The sequence below is a fragment of the Triticum dicoccoides genome, chromosome 5B, assembly GCF_002162155.2.
Source record: "Triticum dicoccoides isolate Atlit2015 ecotype Zavitan chromosome 5B, WEW_v2.0, whole genome shotgun sequence".
Lineage (NCBI taxonomy): Eukaryota > Viridiplantae > Streptophyta > Magnoliopsida > Poales > Poaceae > Triticum > Triticum dicoccoides.
Window position 1 is genome coordinate 208,840,824 of NC_041389.1, and position 17,554 is coordinate 208,858,377.

Consider the following 17,554-nt stretch of genomic DNA (forward strand, 5'->3'; position numbering starts at 1 on the left):
GTCGGTGACCCTTGACGAAAACACTTCCATGACACGCTATTTATAGTTATGGAAGTGGACACTTCCATGATGATAATTTTGGTATTGTCATGGAACACTTCTACGACAGCAGAGGTATGGCTATCTTGATTCTGTCATAAAATCGACATGGATGCACATGCATGACAGAAAACGTGACCTACTATGACAAACACATATCATCATAGAAGTGTTTTTTTGTAGTGGGGTGATGCAGCAAAGTAGAGATAAGTATTTCCCTCAGTTAAGAACCAAGGTATCAATCCAGTAGGAGGCACAAGCAAGTCTCCAATATATGCACCTGCACAAACTAACAAACACTTGCACACAACGTGAAAAGGGGGTTTCAATCCCTTCACGGTCACGAACAAGAGTGAGATCTAATAGAGATATGTATAAAAGATAATAAAAGAGCAAACTAAAGTAATTATAAATAAAGTGCAGCAAGGTAATTTTGGGTTTTTGGTTTATAAATCTAAAAATATATGATGGAAAATAGACCTGGGGCCATAGGTTTCACTAGAGGCTTCTCTGTTGAAGAAAACATACGGTGGGTTAACAAATTACTGTTGAGCAGTTGATAGACACGCGCATAATTATGACGATATCTAAGGCAATGATCATGAATATAGGCATCACGTCCGTGACAAGTAGACCGACTCCTGCCTGCATCTACTACTATTACTCCACCAATCGGCCGCTATCCAGCATGCATCTAGTGTATTAAGTTCATAAGAATGGAGTAACGCCTTAAGCAAGATGACATGATGTAGTGGGATAAACTCAAGCAATATGACATAAACCCCGTATTTTTATCCTTGAAGGCAACAATACAATACGTGCCTCGCTACACCTTTTATCACTGGGTGAGGACACCAAAAAATTGAACCCAAAACTAAGCACCTCTCCCATTGCAATAAAAACCAATCTAGTTGGCCAAACCAAACCGATAGTTCGAAGAGAAATACAAAGATATCTTTAATCATGCATAAAAGAGTTCAGAAAAGACTCAAATAATATTCATAGATAATCTGACCATAAATCCACAATTCATCGGATCTCAACAAACAAACCGCAAAAGAAGATTACACCGAATAGAACTTCGGGAACATCGAGGAGAACATTGTATTGAAGATCAAAGAGAGAGAAGAAGACATCTAGCTACTAGCTATGGAGCCTTAGGTTCGTGGTAAACTACTCACGCTTCATCAAAAGTGCAGCAAGGTTGATGTAGAGGCCCTCCATGATCGAATATGCCTCCGGCGGGGTGCCGGAAAAGGCCACAAGATGGGATCTCACGGGAACATCAGCTTGCGGCGATGGAAAAGTATTTTTGGTGTCCTCTCTGGTACAGGGGAAATATTTGAGGATTTATAGTGCGAAGATTAGGGTTGGATGGTCTACGAGGAGTCCACAAACCAGAAGGTGTGCCCCCACGGCTTGTGGCCACATCGTAGGTCTTCTGGCCTCCTCTCCAATTCTCGTGGGTTTCTTCTGGTCCAAGAAAAATCACCGTAAAGTTTTATTCCGTTTTATATTCCTTTTTTGTAGAAGTCAAAACAAGGAAAACAGAAACTGACACTAGGCTCTAGGTTAATAGGTTAGTCCCAAAATAATATAAAATAGCATATAAATGCATATAAAACATCCAAAACAGATAATATAATAGCATGGAACAATAAAAAATTATAGATATGTTGGAGACGTATCAAGCATCCCCAAACTTAATTCCTGCTCGTCCTCGAGTAGGTAGATGATAAAAATAGAATTTTTGATGTGGAATTCTACCTAACATATTTACCAATGCAATTTTATTTTATTGTGGAAAGAATATTCAGATCCATAAGATTCAAAACAAAAGTTTAATATTGACATAAAAACAATAATACTTCAAGCATACTAATAAAGCAATCATGTCTTCTCAAAATAACATGGCCAAAGAAAGTTATCCCTACAAAATCATATAGTATGGTTATACTCCATCTTCATCACAGAAAATATTTCATCATGCACAACCCCGATGACAAGCCAAGCAATTGTTTCATACTTTTAGTGTTCTCAAACTTTTTCAACTTCCACGCAATACATGAGCATGAGCCATGGATATAGCACAATAGGTGGAATAGAATATGGTGGTTGCGGAGAAGACAAACAGGAACGAGAAAGCCTCACATCAACTAGGCAAATTAATGGGCTATGGAGATGCCCATCAACTGATATCGATGCAAGTGAGTAGGGATTGCCATGCAATGGATGCACTAGAGCTATAAGTGTATGAAAGCTCAAAAAGAAACTAAGTGGGTGTGCATCCAACTTTCTTGCTCATGAAGACCAAGTGCAATTTGAAGAAGCCCATAATTGGAATATGCATGCCAAGTTCTATAATGAAAAATTCCCACTAGTGTGTGAAAGTGATAAAATAGGAGACTCTCTATCATGAAGAACATGGTGATATTTCAAAGCACAAGTGTGGAAAAGGATAGTAGCATTGTCCCTTCTCTCTTTTTCTCCCATTTTTTTGTTTGGGCTTCTTTGGCCTATTTTTTTATTTGGGCTTCTTTGGCCTCTTTTATTTTCTCAAAGTCCAGAGACTCATCCCAACTTGTGAGGGAATCATAGCTTCCATCATCCTGTCCTCGCGTGGGACAATGCTCTAATAATGATGATCATCACACTTTTATTTACTTACAACTCAAGAATTACAACTCGATACTAGAAAAAATATATGACTCTATATGAATGCCTGATGCATATGAGAACAATATGACAATGATGGTATGTGTCATAATAAAACAGAACAGTGGAAGTTGCATGGCTATATATCTCAGAATGGCTATGGAAATGCCATAATAGGTAGGTATGGTGGCTGTTTTGAGGAAGGTATATGGTGGGTGTATGGTACCGGCGAGAGTTGCGCGGCACAAGAGAGGCTAGCAATGGTGGAAGGGTGAGAGTGCGTATAATCCATGAACTCAACATTAGTCATAAAGAACGCACGTACTTATTGCAAAAGTTTATTAACCATCAAAACAAAGTACTAATATGCATGCTCCTAGGGGGATAGATTGGTAGGAAAAGACCATCGCTCATCCCCGACCGCCACTCATAAGGAAGACAATAAAATAATAAATCATGCTCCGACTTCATCACATAACTGTTCATCATACGTGCATGCTACGGGAATCTCAAACTTTAACACAAGTATTTCTACCAATCCACAATTACTCTCTAGCATGAGTTTAATATCACCATCTTTATATCTCATAACAAATGCAAGGAATCAAACTTCTCATATAATTCAATACTCTTTATATGAAAGTTTTTATTATATCCCTCTTGGATGCCCATCATATTAGGACTAAATTCATAACCTAAGCAAATTACCATGTTGTTTAAGACTCTAAAAATAATATAAGTGAAGCAGGAGAGTTCATCAATTTCTATAAAATAAAACCACCGCCGTGCTCTAAAAAGATATAAGTGAAGCACTAGAGCAAACTGCCTAGCTCAAAAGATATAAGTGAAGCACATAGAGTATTCTAATAAATTCACAATTAAATCATGTACCTCTCAAAAGGTGTGTACAGAAATGATGATTGTGGCAAACTAAAAAGCAAAGACTTATATCATACATGATGCTCGAAGCAAAACACATATCATGTGGTGAAAAAAAATATAGCCTCAAGTAAATTTACCGATGGATTAAAGACGAAAGAGGGGATGCCATCCGGGGCATCCCCAAGCTTAGATGCTTGGTTGTCCTTGAATATTACCTTGGGGTGCCTTGGGAATCCCCAAGCTTAGGCTCTTGCCACTCCTTATTCCATCGTCCATCAAATCTTTACCCAAAACTTGAAAACTTCACAACACAAAACTCAACAGAAAACTCGTAAGATCCGTTAGTATAATAAAATAAATCACCACTTTAGGTACTGTTGTGTACTCATTATAAATTTATATTGGCGTAATATCTACTGTATTCCAACTTCTCCATGGTTCATACCCCCGACACTACCCATAGATTCATAAAAATAAGCAAACAACACATAGAAAACAGAATATGTCAAAAACAGAACAGTCTGTAGTATTCTGGCAATTTTGTATACTTCTGTAACTCCAAAAATTCTGAAAACTTAGGGCAATCTAGGAAATTTGTATATCAATCTTTTGTAAAAAAATTCAGATCGAAAGCATGTTTCTGTGATTTTTTAAATTTCTGGCAATGAGTGCAAAAGTTTCTGTTTTTTAGTAAGATCAAATCAACTATCACCATGTACCATCCCAAAGGTCTTGCTTGGCTCAAACACTAATTAAAACACCAAAACACAATTACTACAAAGGTAATAGTGTGTATTTTCATAAAAATTGAAAATACAAATATTGGATTGTCTCCCAACAAGCGCTTTTCTTTAAAGCATTTTTAGCTAGGCATTGATAATTTCGATGATGCTCACATGAAAGAGCAATTGAAACACGAAGAGAGCATCATGTAGCATGTGAAAAACAAGTTTAAGTCTAACATACTTCCTATGCATGGGCATTATATAAGCAAACAAATTATGAATACAAGCGAAAACTAGCATATGCAAGGAAGAAGAATGAAACAATAGCAATCTCAAAGTAACGAGAGGTAATTTAGTAACATGAAAATTTCTACAACCATATTTTCCTCTCTCTCATAACAATTACATGTAGGATCATAATCAAATTCAACAATCTAACTATCACATAAAATATTCTCTTCATGATCCACATGCATGCAAAGTTGACACTCTTCCAAAATAGTGGGATCATTATAACCTAGAGTTGACATTCTTCCAAACCCACTTTCAATATTATTGCAAACATATTCATCATGAGGCTTAAATAAATTTTCAAGATCATAAAAAGAATCACACCAATCATGATCTTTACAATAAGTAGCGGACATAGCAAAACTAGCATCCCCAAGCTTGGGGTTTTGCATATCATTAGCAGAATTGACATTAATAGAATTTATAATAACATCATTGCAATCATGCTTTCGATTCAAGGAACTATAAAGTATGGGTGCAGTAGCAATAATCTCATGTTTAACATAAGGAGCTATAGCAAATTCATCTCCATAAACATTAATATTGGCATCGCCATAGGAATAGCAAGCATCATGTTCATCAAGGGATATTTCAATCAAATCAAGGGAATCATAATTATTTGTAGATTCATGCATATCATTATTTTCTTCTAAAGCAATAGTCATTCTCTCAATAAATTCCATAACATAAGAATTATGAGGACAGTTTTCATAGCAATATTAAAGTATGTCAAAAATAACTCGGATTTGTAGAGAGTAATATCAAACTTTTCAATCAAAGAAGCAACTTCATAAGCACCCTTAAAAGCAACAAATTCTTCAATTTCTTCGATATCATAGTAACTATAAACACCCTTTTCATAAGAAGATAAGATTTCATTATCATTAAGCTCACATAGGTAGGGAAGGTGTTTTTTAGGGTTCTTAGAGCAACAAGTAAAATCACAAAGTTCACAAAGATTCCAAGCATAACATAGCAACCAATTAATTTCATTCCATAAGAGTCTCCCTTTTTCAAACAAACAGTGACGCACAAAATGAGCATGCTCATCTAAAGATTTTCCATCAACTAAACTAGTTGGGGTTTCGGCACGAGCACATATGGATCGAGGATGATCCAAGTAGAAAACTTTAAGTGGATCCATAAAACCATTTTGCTTTCTGATTTGCAATAAACACACAATTATACTAAACAAACTAGCAAACGAACCAAATAAGATATAAGCGCAAATGAAAAGAAGGCAAATAAAAAGGCAAATATTTTTTGTGTTTTTCTGAAAATGTTTTAGAAGTGGGGGGGGGGGAGGAAAATGGCAAATAAAGTAAGTGCAAGAGATGAGAGTTTATGATTGGTACTTGGTAGGCTTGATATAGAACCTCCCCGGCAATGGCACCAGAAATTCTTCCTGCTACTTCTTCAGCCTGCATTGATTCTTCCCTCGAAGAGTAAAGGGTGATGCAGCAAAGTAGAGATAAGTATATCCGTCAGTTAAGAACCAACGTATCAATCCAGTAGGAGGCACAAGCAAGTCTCCAATATATGCACCTGCACAAATTAACAAACACTAGCACACAACGCGAAAAGGGGTTGTCAATCCATTCATAGTCATGAACAAGAGTGAGATCTAATAGAGATAGGTATAAAAGATAAATAAAAGAGCAAACTAAAGTAAATATAAATAAAGTGCATCAAGGTATTTTTTTGTATATAGATCTGAAAATATATGATGGAAAATAGACCCGGGGGCCATAGGTTTCACTAGAGGCTTCTCTCTTGAATAAAACACACAGTGGGTAAACAAATTATTGTTGAGCAATTGATAGAAAAGCGCATAATTATGACGATATCTAAGGCAATGATCATGAATATAGGCATCACGTCCGTGACAAGTAGACCAAGTCCTGCTTGCATCTACTACTATTACTCCACACATCGACCACTATCCAACATGCATCTAGAGTATTAAGTTCATAAGAACGGAGTAACGCCCTAAGCAAGATGTGAGGATGTAGAGGGATAAACTCAAGCAATATGATATAAATCCCATCTTTTTATCCTTGATGGCAACAATACAATACGTGCCTCGCTACCCCTTCTGTCACTGGGTGAGGACACCGCAAGATTGAACCAAATACTAAGCACCTCTCCAGTTGCAAGAAAAACCAATCTAGTTGGCCAAACCAAACCTATAGTTCGAAGAGAAATACAAAGCTATTTTAATCATGCATAAAAGAGTTCAGAAAAGACTCAAATAATATTCATAGATAATCTGGTCATAAATCCACAATTCATAGGATCTCAACAAACGCACCGCAAAAGAAGATTACATCGAGTAAAACTCCAAGAACATCAAGGAGAGCATCGTATTGAAGATCCAAGAGAGAGAAGAAGCCATCTAGCTAGTAGCTATGGACCCTTAGGTCCATGGTGAACTACTCACGCTTCATCGGAAGGGCAGCAAGGTCAATGTAGAGGCCCTCCATGATCGAATCCCCCTCTAGCGGGGTGCCGGAAAAGGCCCCAAGATGGGATCTCACCGGAACAGAAGCTTGCGGTGGCGGAAAAGTATTTTTGGTGTGCCCTCTGGTATAGGGGGGATATTTGAGGATTTATAGGGCGAAGATTATGGATGGAGGGTCTACGAGGGCCCCACAAGCCAGTGGCACCCCCCGGAGCGCGTTCCCACGGCTTGTGGCCGCCTCGTAGGTCTTCTAGCCTCCTCTCCAAGTCTCCTGGGTTTCTTCTGGTCCAAGAAAAATCACCATAAAATTTTATTCTGTTTGGACTCAATTCGATATTCCTTTTCCGTAAAAGTCAAAAACAAGCAAAAAACAGAAACTAACACTGGGCTCTAGGTTAATAGGTTAGTCCAAAAAATAAAATAAAATAGCATACTAATGCATATAAAACATCCAAAATAGAATGTAATAGCATGGAACAATCAAAAATTATAGATACGTTGGAGACGTATCAATCACGTATGTGTGTTGATTGTAGATCCAATAATAATATTACTATTCGTTATTGTCATCCTATTCCAAGGCTAGATGGTATGCTTGATGAATTAAGTGGATCTACAATATTCTCCAAAGTAGCGGATACCATCAAATTCGTATGAAATTGGGAGATGAATGGAAAACAACATTTAAAACTAAGTTTGGCTTATATGATTGGTTAGTCATGCCTTTTGGGTTAACTAATGCACCTAGCACTTTGATGATATTAATAAACGAAGTTTTATGTGCTTGCATTGGACGATTTGTGGTAGTCTATTTTGATAAGCTACTGATTTATAGCAGATTTTTGGAGGACATTTGGAATATTTATGTGTTGTTTTTATTGCTCTACATGATGCACATTTCTTTGGTAACCTTGGGAAGTGCACCTTTTGCATCGACCGAGTATCTTTTCTTGGCTATGTTGTTAATTGAAGTTGATAAAGTCAAGATTGAAGATATTGAGAGTTGGCCACAACCCAAAATAGTCACACAAGTGAGGGGTTTTCATGGACTCGCTGGTTTCTATAGGAGTTTTGTGAGAGATTTCAGCACCATTGCTGCACCTCTCAATGAGCTTACAAACAAGGATGTGCCTTTTGTTTGGGGTACTGCACAAGAAGAAGCCTTCATGGTATTGAAAGATAAGTTGACACATGCTCCTTTACTACGACTTCCCGATTGAACGCGATGCTAGTGGAATTGCATTAGGAGGTGCGTTAGGAGGTGCATTATTACAAGATGGTAAACCCGTTGCGTACTTTTCTGAGAAATTGAGTGAGCAACATTATTCTGCTTATGATAAGGAATTATATGCTCTTGTTCGGACTTTGGAAACATGGCAACATTATTTATGGCCTAAAGAATTTCTTATACGTTCCGATCATGAATTTTTGAGACATATTAAAAATCAAGCAAAAGTGAACCGTAAACATGCTAAATGGGTTGAATTCATTGAGAATTTCCCTTGTGTCATTAAACACAAGAAGGGTAAATAAATTGTTATTGTTGATGCATTGTCTTGTCGTTATACTATGCTTTCACAACTTGACTCTAGAATTTTTGGTTTGGAGATCATCAAAGATCAATATGTGCATCATGCTGAATTTAAAGATGTGATACATGATTCTAAAGAAAGAAGAAAGTGGAACAAGTTCATCATTAATGATGGATTTGTGTTCCCTGGTAACAAGCTATGCATTCCAGCTAGCTCCGTTCATCTTTTGTTGTTGCAGGAGGCGCATGAAGGAGGATTAATGGGACATTTTGGCATGAAGAAGATGGATGACACGTCTCCAACGTATCTATAATTTTTGATTGTTTCATGTTGTCATATTATCAATCTTGGATGTTTTATATTCATTTACTAGCACCTTTATATCATTTTTAGGGGGACTAACCTATTGACATAGTGCCAAGTCCAGTTGCTATTTTTTGCTTGTTTTTTACTTCAGAGATATCAATACCAAACGGAGTCCTAATGCCACTAAACTTTTTGGAGATTTTTGACTGGCCAAAAGACACCCAGGGAGCCAAGGAAGTTCACCAAAGGAGGCCCGTGGGGCCCACTAGGCACCAGGTCATGCCAGAAGGCCTAGGCGCACCCTGGTGGGTAGTGGGCACCACGGGAAACTTCTGCACCAACCTCCGTCTCTATTAATACTCTAAAATCCCCAAAACCCTAGGGGAGTCGAGAGAAAATAGTTTCCGCCGCCGCAAGTTCTAGAACCACAAGATCCAATCTAGAGGCCTTTTCCGGCAGTCTGCCGGAGGGGTCAACGATCACGGAGGGGGTTCTTCATCATACTTGTTGCCCCTCTGATGATACATGAGTAGTTTACCATAGACCTACGGGTCCATAGCTAGTAGCTATATGGCTTCTTCTATCTTTTTGATCTTCAATACAATGTTCTCCTCGATGTTCTTGGATATCTATTTGATGTAATGACTTTTTGCGGTGTGTTTGTTGGGATCTGATGAATTGTGGGTTTATGATCAGTTCTATCCATGAATATTATTTGAGACTTTGTTGAACTCTTTTATGCATGATTGTTATAGCCTTGTATTTCTTCTCCAAAATTTTGGTTTGGTTTGGCCAACTAGATTGATTTTTCTTGCCATGGGAAAAGGTGCTTTATGATGGGTTTGATCTTGCGATGCTCAATCTCAGTGACAGAAAGAGACATGACACGCGTGTATCATTGCCATTAAGGATTAAAATATGGGGTATATTCCTACATGAATAGATATTGTCTACATCATGTCATCGTTCTTATTCCATTACTCCATTTTTCAATGAACTTAACACAGTAGATGCATGCTGGGTAGTGGTCGATGTGTGGAGTCATAGTAGTAGATCCAGAATCATTCGGTCTACTAATCTTGGACGTGATGCCTATACACATGATCATTGCCTTGGATATCGTCAAGATTATTCGCTTTTCTACAATACCCAACAATAATTTGTTTACCCACCGTATGCTATTTTCTCGAGAGAAGCCTACACTGAAAACTACGACCCCCACGTCTATTTTCCTATCATATAAAAATAAAAATACCTTTCTGCGTTTTTCCTTTATTTATTTTATTTTGTGTTTTAGTTAGATCTATTTATCAAATCTCATACAATTTAATCTATCTCAATACCGAGGAGGGATTGACAACCCCTCTTACGCGTTGGTTGCAAGTTGTTGTTGTTTGTGTGCATGTCCTATTTACATAGTGTTATTTGGTTCTCCTACTAGATTGATAAGCTCGGTTTCATAACTGAGGGAAATGCTTATCGTTGCTGTGCTGCATCATCCTCTCCTCTTTAGGGAACTACCAACGCAGATACCAACAATCAATGGAGGATGTGCTTGCTACACATTTCTTTTGGATAAAGATGAGACGGATGTTGAGCGCAATTTTTATTGCTCGCTGCACTACATGTCAAAAGGCTAAGTCATGACTCAATCCTCACAGCTTATAGATGCCTTTGCCTGTACCTACTGTTCCATGGGATGGCATATCTGTGGACTTTGTTTTAGGTTTACCTCAAACAAACAAGGGTAGGGATAGCATATTTGTTGTCGTGGATAGATTGTCAAAAATGGCACACTTCATACCATGTCATAAAAGCAATGATGCTACTAATGCTGCTAATTTGTTCTTTCGTGAAATTATTCGCTTTTGTGGTGTGCGAAATACTATTGTTTCATATCGTGATACTAAATTTCTTAGCCACTTATGGAGATGTTTATGTGCTAAGTTGGGGACTAAACTGCTTTTTAGTACTACATGTCATCCCCAAACTGATGGTCAAACTGAAATAGCCAACATAACAACGTCTAATATGCTTAGGGCTATTTTGAAGAATAACCTGAAAATGTGGGAAGATTGCTAGCCTCATACTAAACTTGCTTATAACCATTTGCTGCATTCTACCACTAATATGTGCCTGATGACCCGAAAGTATAGGGGATCAATCATAGTCCTTTCGATAAGTACGAGTGTCGAACCCAATGAGGAGCAGAAGGAAATGATAAGTGGTTTTCAGCAAGGTAATTTTTGCAAGCACTAAAATTGTTGATAACATATAGTTTGAAAGCAAGATAATTTGTAACGAGCAAGTAACGATAATTGTAACTAAAGTGGAGCAAGGTAGCCCAATCCTTTTGTGGCAAACTACAGGCCAAAATTGTTTCTTATAATAGGCAAAGCGTTCTTGAGGGTACACGGGAATTTCATCTAGTCACTTTCATCATGTTGGTTCGATTCGTGTTCGCTACTTTGATAATTTGATATGTGGGTGGACCGGTGCTTAGGTGTTGTTCTTACTTGAACAAACATCCTACTTATGATTAAACCCCTCGCAAGCATCCGCAACTATGAGAAAAGTATTAAGATAAAATCTAACCATAGCATTGAACTTGATCCAAATCGGTCCCTTACAAAGTAGCGGATAAACTAGGGTTTAAGCTTCTGTCACTCTAGCAACCCATCATCTAGGTACCTTCAGAATGGTTTAACTTCATCACTCTAGCTTTGGTGACACCTAATAATTTGGAATGGGCCATATCTTTGCTCACTTCTAAACTATGGACTTATCTGATTGAGGGCTCTGCCTGCAAGAAATGTGTCCCATTTGTCTTACCTGAATCTTGTGTCTCTGGTCTGCAACATGTTTGTTCTCAGATTATGGTAGAACAAGAAGCATCCTCTGCTCCCAGCACAGTTGCTCCTGTGGCATCAAGTACACCTTCTCAGTCTCTACAGCCCACTGTCAGTACCACAGTTGCTTCTGGTCAAAGGAAGAGGAAGGACAAAGCCCCTATTGTGGAAACAGAGGTAAGGAGAAGTTGCAGGTTAAGCAAACTCAATAAAGTCTTTAAGAAACAAACATGTCAAGATAGAAATTGCTTCTCTTGCTCCACCAGTCCTCCTGCAATTCCCTCTAAGATCATTAAAAACCTCTCTATTTCCTTTTGCAAGGCTGACGCAAAGGAATGTTCTGATGGCATGCTACACCAACCCAAGAAAAAGAAGGACAGCAAGGCTGCTAACAAAGGAAGCAAGCAGCAATCTGGAAGGCCAGAGGCTTAAGGACAGTCACTGTAGTAGATAGTTCCAGCTAATTTCAGTTGGACTTGGTTAAGTTTCTGTGTACCTGAGACTATAATACTATGATCCCCAGAACTTTCGTAATGGATTTGTTGGTCCTTGGTCTGTATTTTTGCATGTATGACTGCTTCCTAAACTTTAAAGTTTATTCAACCCACCTGGGTTGTGGCACTGGTAGAAAGTTGTCTGATGTGTTGAGAATATCTTATCCTTATGATTGTGATCCTTATGACAAGATTGGGTGTTCTAAGCTTCAAGGAGCACTTCTTTTGTGCAGTATTTCACTCTGCATTTCTGATCAATATATCATCAGTTATCAATGAAAAGAAACTGGAATACTCTAAACTGGAACATCAGGGGTATCAATGACAATAACAAATGGTTTTCTATTGCAAACAAGATCGCCGAGTCTAATGCAGATATTATTTGTTCCAGGGAACAAAAAAGGAATTTTTTACCACAGATATCTCAAAAACAAATTACCCGGGAGAATTAATAAATTTGATTTTATCCCCCCGGTGGGTGCATCTCGTGATCTACTTACAGCCTGGAATGATTCACCATTTGATGGCGAAACCTTGTTCCATAATGATTTATCTTTGTCTATCAGATTCACATCAATAATGTCAGGAGATTCTTGGATTCTTACTAACACTATGGGCCTTGTCAAGGAGAGGACAGGAATATTTTCATTAATTGGCTCAAAACATTCAGATGCCTGATGACACTAAGTGGTTAATCATGGGAGACTTTAATTATATAAGGTACCCTCATAACAGAAGCAGGCCAAGTGGTAACTTTAATGACATGATGAAGTTTAATGAGATGATTAACTCCCTAGCCTTGGTAGAAATTCCCCTGAAAGGAAGGAGCTTTACTTGGAGGTATATGCAGAGTGCCCCACTACTGGAGAAACTAGATTTTGTCTTCACTTCAGAAGCTTGGACTACTCATTTCCCAAACACCATAGTCCTTCCCCTTGCTAAACCTATGTCTGATCATATTCCATGCCTCATTCAGATAGGAACTCATATTCCAAAAGCAAAAATATTCAAATTTGAGAATTATTGGTTGCAAATTCAGGGCTTCAAGGATATTGTCAAAGCCAATTGGGACCAGAATCTGAATATTACAAACTATGCAAAAAGGATCACTTCCAAGTTCAAAAGACTAAGAAAGTGCTTAAAGCTGTGGGCTAAAACTATTTCACAGCTCAACAACACCATCAAATCTACAAATGAAGTTCTTCTGTTCTTGGACACTGTTGAAGAGTTCAGGCCTCTACAGTTAGTGGATTGGGATGGCGGAGAATTTTTAAAACAACACTTGTTGAAATTGCTAGAGTTACAGAGAATATATTGGCAGCAGAGGGCTACCATTCAATGGATTAAATTTGGAGAAGAAAACTCACAATATTTCCTGGCCAAAGCTACTCTCAAGTATAGAGTTAATCATATTCATAGCCTCCAAGATGAGAATGGCAACACAGTCAAAGATCACACATCCAAAGCAAATATTCTTTTGAAAGCATTCAAGGACAGACTGAGCAATTTAGTGCCCACTTTTAACATGTTGAACTTGCGGGGACTGATTGACACGTCTCCAACGTATCTACTCCCTCCATTCCTAAATGTATGTCTTTTTAGAGTTTCCACTATAAACTACATACGGATGTATATAGACATATTTTAGAGTGTAGGTTCACTCATTTTGCTCCGTATGTAGTCCATAGTAGAATCTCTAAAAAGACTGATATTTAAGAACGGAGGGAGTATAATTTATGAAGTATTCATTCCATGTTCACAATAGTTTTATATGATTTTGGTATGATTTGATTAGAACTAACCCGGACTGACGCTGTTTTTAGCAGAACTACCGTGGTGTTGTTTTTGTGTAGAAATAAAAGTTCTCGGAATGCGGTGAAAATCAACGGAGAATTTTTCTAGAAAATAAAAAAAATAATGGAACAAAGAGTGACTAGAGGGGAGTCATGTGGGCCCCATAAGGGTGGAGGGTGCGCCCATCCCCTGGGGTGCACCCCTGTGCCTCGTGGACTCCCCGTGGGGCCCCCTGACTTGTCCTCGACACCAACCTCTCCTATAAATGCCCAAACCTCCAGAAAATAACCTAGATTGGAAGTTCCGCGCCGCAAGCCTCTGCAGCCACGAGAAATCAATCTAGGTCCTCTCTAGCACCCTGCCGGAGGGGGCCATCATCACCGGAGGCCATGGAGGAGGATCTCGGAGGGTCCATCATCACCATGAAGGCCAAGGACCAGAGGAAGAACCTCTCCCCATCCAGGGGGAGGCCATCTAGGAGGAAGCACAAGGGGGAGAACCTCTTCTCTCTCTCGGTGGCACCGAGGTGCCATCAGGAGGGGAATCATCGCCGCGGTGATCGTCTTCATCAACATCACCATCAGCATCACCATCCTCATCCCTTTTACGCAGTCCACTCTCCCACACCCCGTTGTAATCCCTACTTGAACATGGTGCTTTATGCCACATATTATCATCCAATCATGTGTTGCCATCCTATGATGTTTTGAGTAGATATCCTTTGTCTTTGGGTTGATTTATGATCTAGATTGGTATGAGCTGTATGTTTTATTTTGGTGCTGTCCTATTGTGTCCTCCATGTCGCGCAAGTGTGAGGGATTCCCGATGTAGAGTGTTGCAATACATTCATGATTCGCTTATAGTGGGTTGCTTGAGTGACAAAAGCATAAACCCGAGTAAGGAGGTTGTTGCATATGGGATAAAGGGGACTTGCTATGTTAATGCTATGGTTGGGTTTTACCTTAATGATCTTTAATAGTTGCGGATGCTTGCTAGAGTTCCAATCATAAGTGCATATGATCCAAGAAGAGAAAGTATGTTAGCTTATGCCTCTCCCTCATATGAAATTGCAATAGTGATTACCGGTCTTGTTAACAATTGCCTAGGATAATTGCGCACACCGACCCATCATTATTCCACACTCACTATTTATAATATTTAGTAATATATTCTAACTTTATGATAATAACACCTACTTTTATATTTTAGCTCTCCGATATCATACAAAGTTATCCTCTTCATACCCATAACGTAGTTTTATTTCTTGTTTCTAGTTGGAAGCAAACGTTCGGTGTACGTAGAGTCGTATCAGTGGCAGATAGGACTTGAGAGAATATTGATCTTACGTTTAGCTCCTTGTGGGTTCGACACTCCATACTTATCACTTCCACCTTTGGGAATTGCTACGATGATTCCCCTGTACTTGAGGATTATCAAGCACTTTTCTGGCACCGTTGCCGGGGAGCAATAGCATGGGGTTGATATTCTCGTGTGTGCTTGTTTGCTTTCTTCACTAACTAGTTTTTGTTTTCCCTTTTAGTTTTGCTTTGTTGTGGGTGAAACATACAAAAAAAATCAAAAAATGAAAATACAAAAAGATGCACTTGCCTCATATGCCTAAAAAGTTTTTTAAAAAGAGAAGTGATTGGAAAGTTATGCATTGAAGAAGTAAGGGTCGACCTTGAGCACTTGTGTTCATGCTCATGGAAACAATGTAGAATTTTTCATGGAAGTTTCTTTGTAAATATTTATCCCCTTGTATTATAAAAATAATGTGCCAAGATTTGGTTTTAGGATGATTAGATTGCTTGTTTACTATGTGCAGTACAAAAACAGAAAGTTTGGCTGTAGCATGTGAATTTACATTTTTTACTGGAAAGTCAAATGGGTCTGAAATTTTTTGAACATTACTTCATTACAAATTTTTTAAATTGTCATATTTTATTTGGAATTTTTAGGGTTACAGAAGTTTACTAAATTTCCAGATTACTACATACTGTCCTGTTTTTGACAGATTCTGTTTTCTATGTGTTGTTCGCTTATTTTGATGAATCCATGGGTAGTATAGGGGGTATGAAACATGGTGAAGTTTGAATATAGTAGATAAAGTGCTAATGTAAAATTGGAATGAGTTTACAACAGTACCTAAAGGTAGTGATTTGCTTTATTATACTAACGGATCTCACAAAGTTTTTGTTAAGTTTTGTATGAATGAAGTGTTCGAAGAACGACGAGTTACCGATGCGAGAAGAATAAAGAGAGGCAAGAGTTCAAGCTTGGGGGTTCCCAGGGCACCCCAAGTAAATATTTCAAGAATACTCAAGCATCTAAACTTGGGGATGCTCCGATTGGCATCCCATCTTTCTTCTTCAACAATTTTTGGTATACCTTGGTTTTTGTTTTGTTTGCATGATTTGTGTCCTTTGTGTTTTTCTTTTTCTTTAGGAACCATGCTAGTATGAGATAGCCCTTCAATGATATTATAGAATGATCTTTGTGCTTCACTTAAATATTTTGAATATGGTTTTATAGAATGCTTCGTGTGCTTCACTTATATATTTTGAGCTTGGATATTGGTTAGTATATATTAATAGTAGAATGCCCCATGAACTTCATTTATATCTTTTGGAGTATGAATAATACTATCATCGAAAGTGGGTTGGGAAGGGTGTTGAATCTTACTATGTTATTTATTGTAACATCCCAAAATTCTAAATTTTGGAATGTTATATTAAATAGATAGTTATGATTAATTGTTTGATTGATTGTGTCAAGTTGAGTGAAATTTGAAACTTTTGAAAGTTAAATGAGATGGAATAAAAGGACTTTCCCAAACTTTCATCTTTGCTTTCTGATCTCCTTGAATTCAAATTCTTTTCAAATACAAAATCCTGGAGAGAAGATAACATGACTTCTTCCATCTAAACAAATGAAAAGGGTTTTGAAAAGATTTGAATTCCATATGGAACTATTTCAAATTCAAAAACTTTAAGCAAGTCAATGATTTTCATGAGAGAAGATAAAATGACTTCTCCAAAACATATGAAATATGAGTTGGGAGTTTAAAAGGAATCCAATTTAAAGTCCTTTTGGAAATTATTTTCAAAATGGAGTTATTTGGGTTTTATTCAAATTATTTTTCTCAAAAAATAAAGTATATGGAAATTAGGGTAAAATGATTCCCTATAATAGAAAATTGGAGAGAAATAAATTTGAAATCATTTTGGTATTTTTAAAATGATTTTTAGTGGATTTTAGTAGGGTTGTAGCACTCTTTGTTTTATTTGAATTTGTGTGGATTTTATCTGATGCTAGAAAAAGTTCAAGTCATAGAAAATCTTTTTCTGAAAATTTTGATATATAATATGCCTATATATAATTTTTACATTTTTGCTTCAAAATTTATTTGTAATTGTCTGTTAAAAAAATATCTCTTCGAGCAGTGCCAGGCCGAAGCCCAGCACTGCTCTCTCTCTCTCTCTCTCTCTCTCTCTCTCTCACTCTCTCTCTCTCTCTCTCTCTCTCT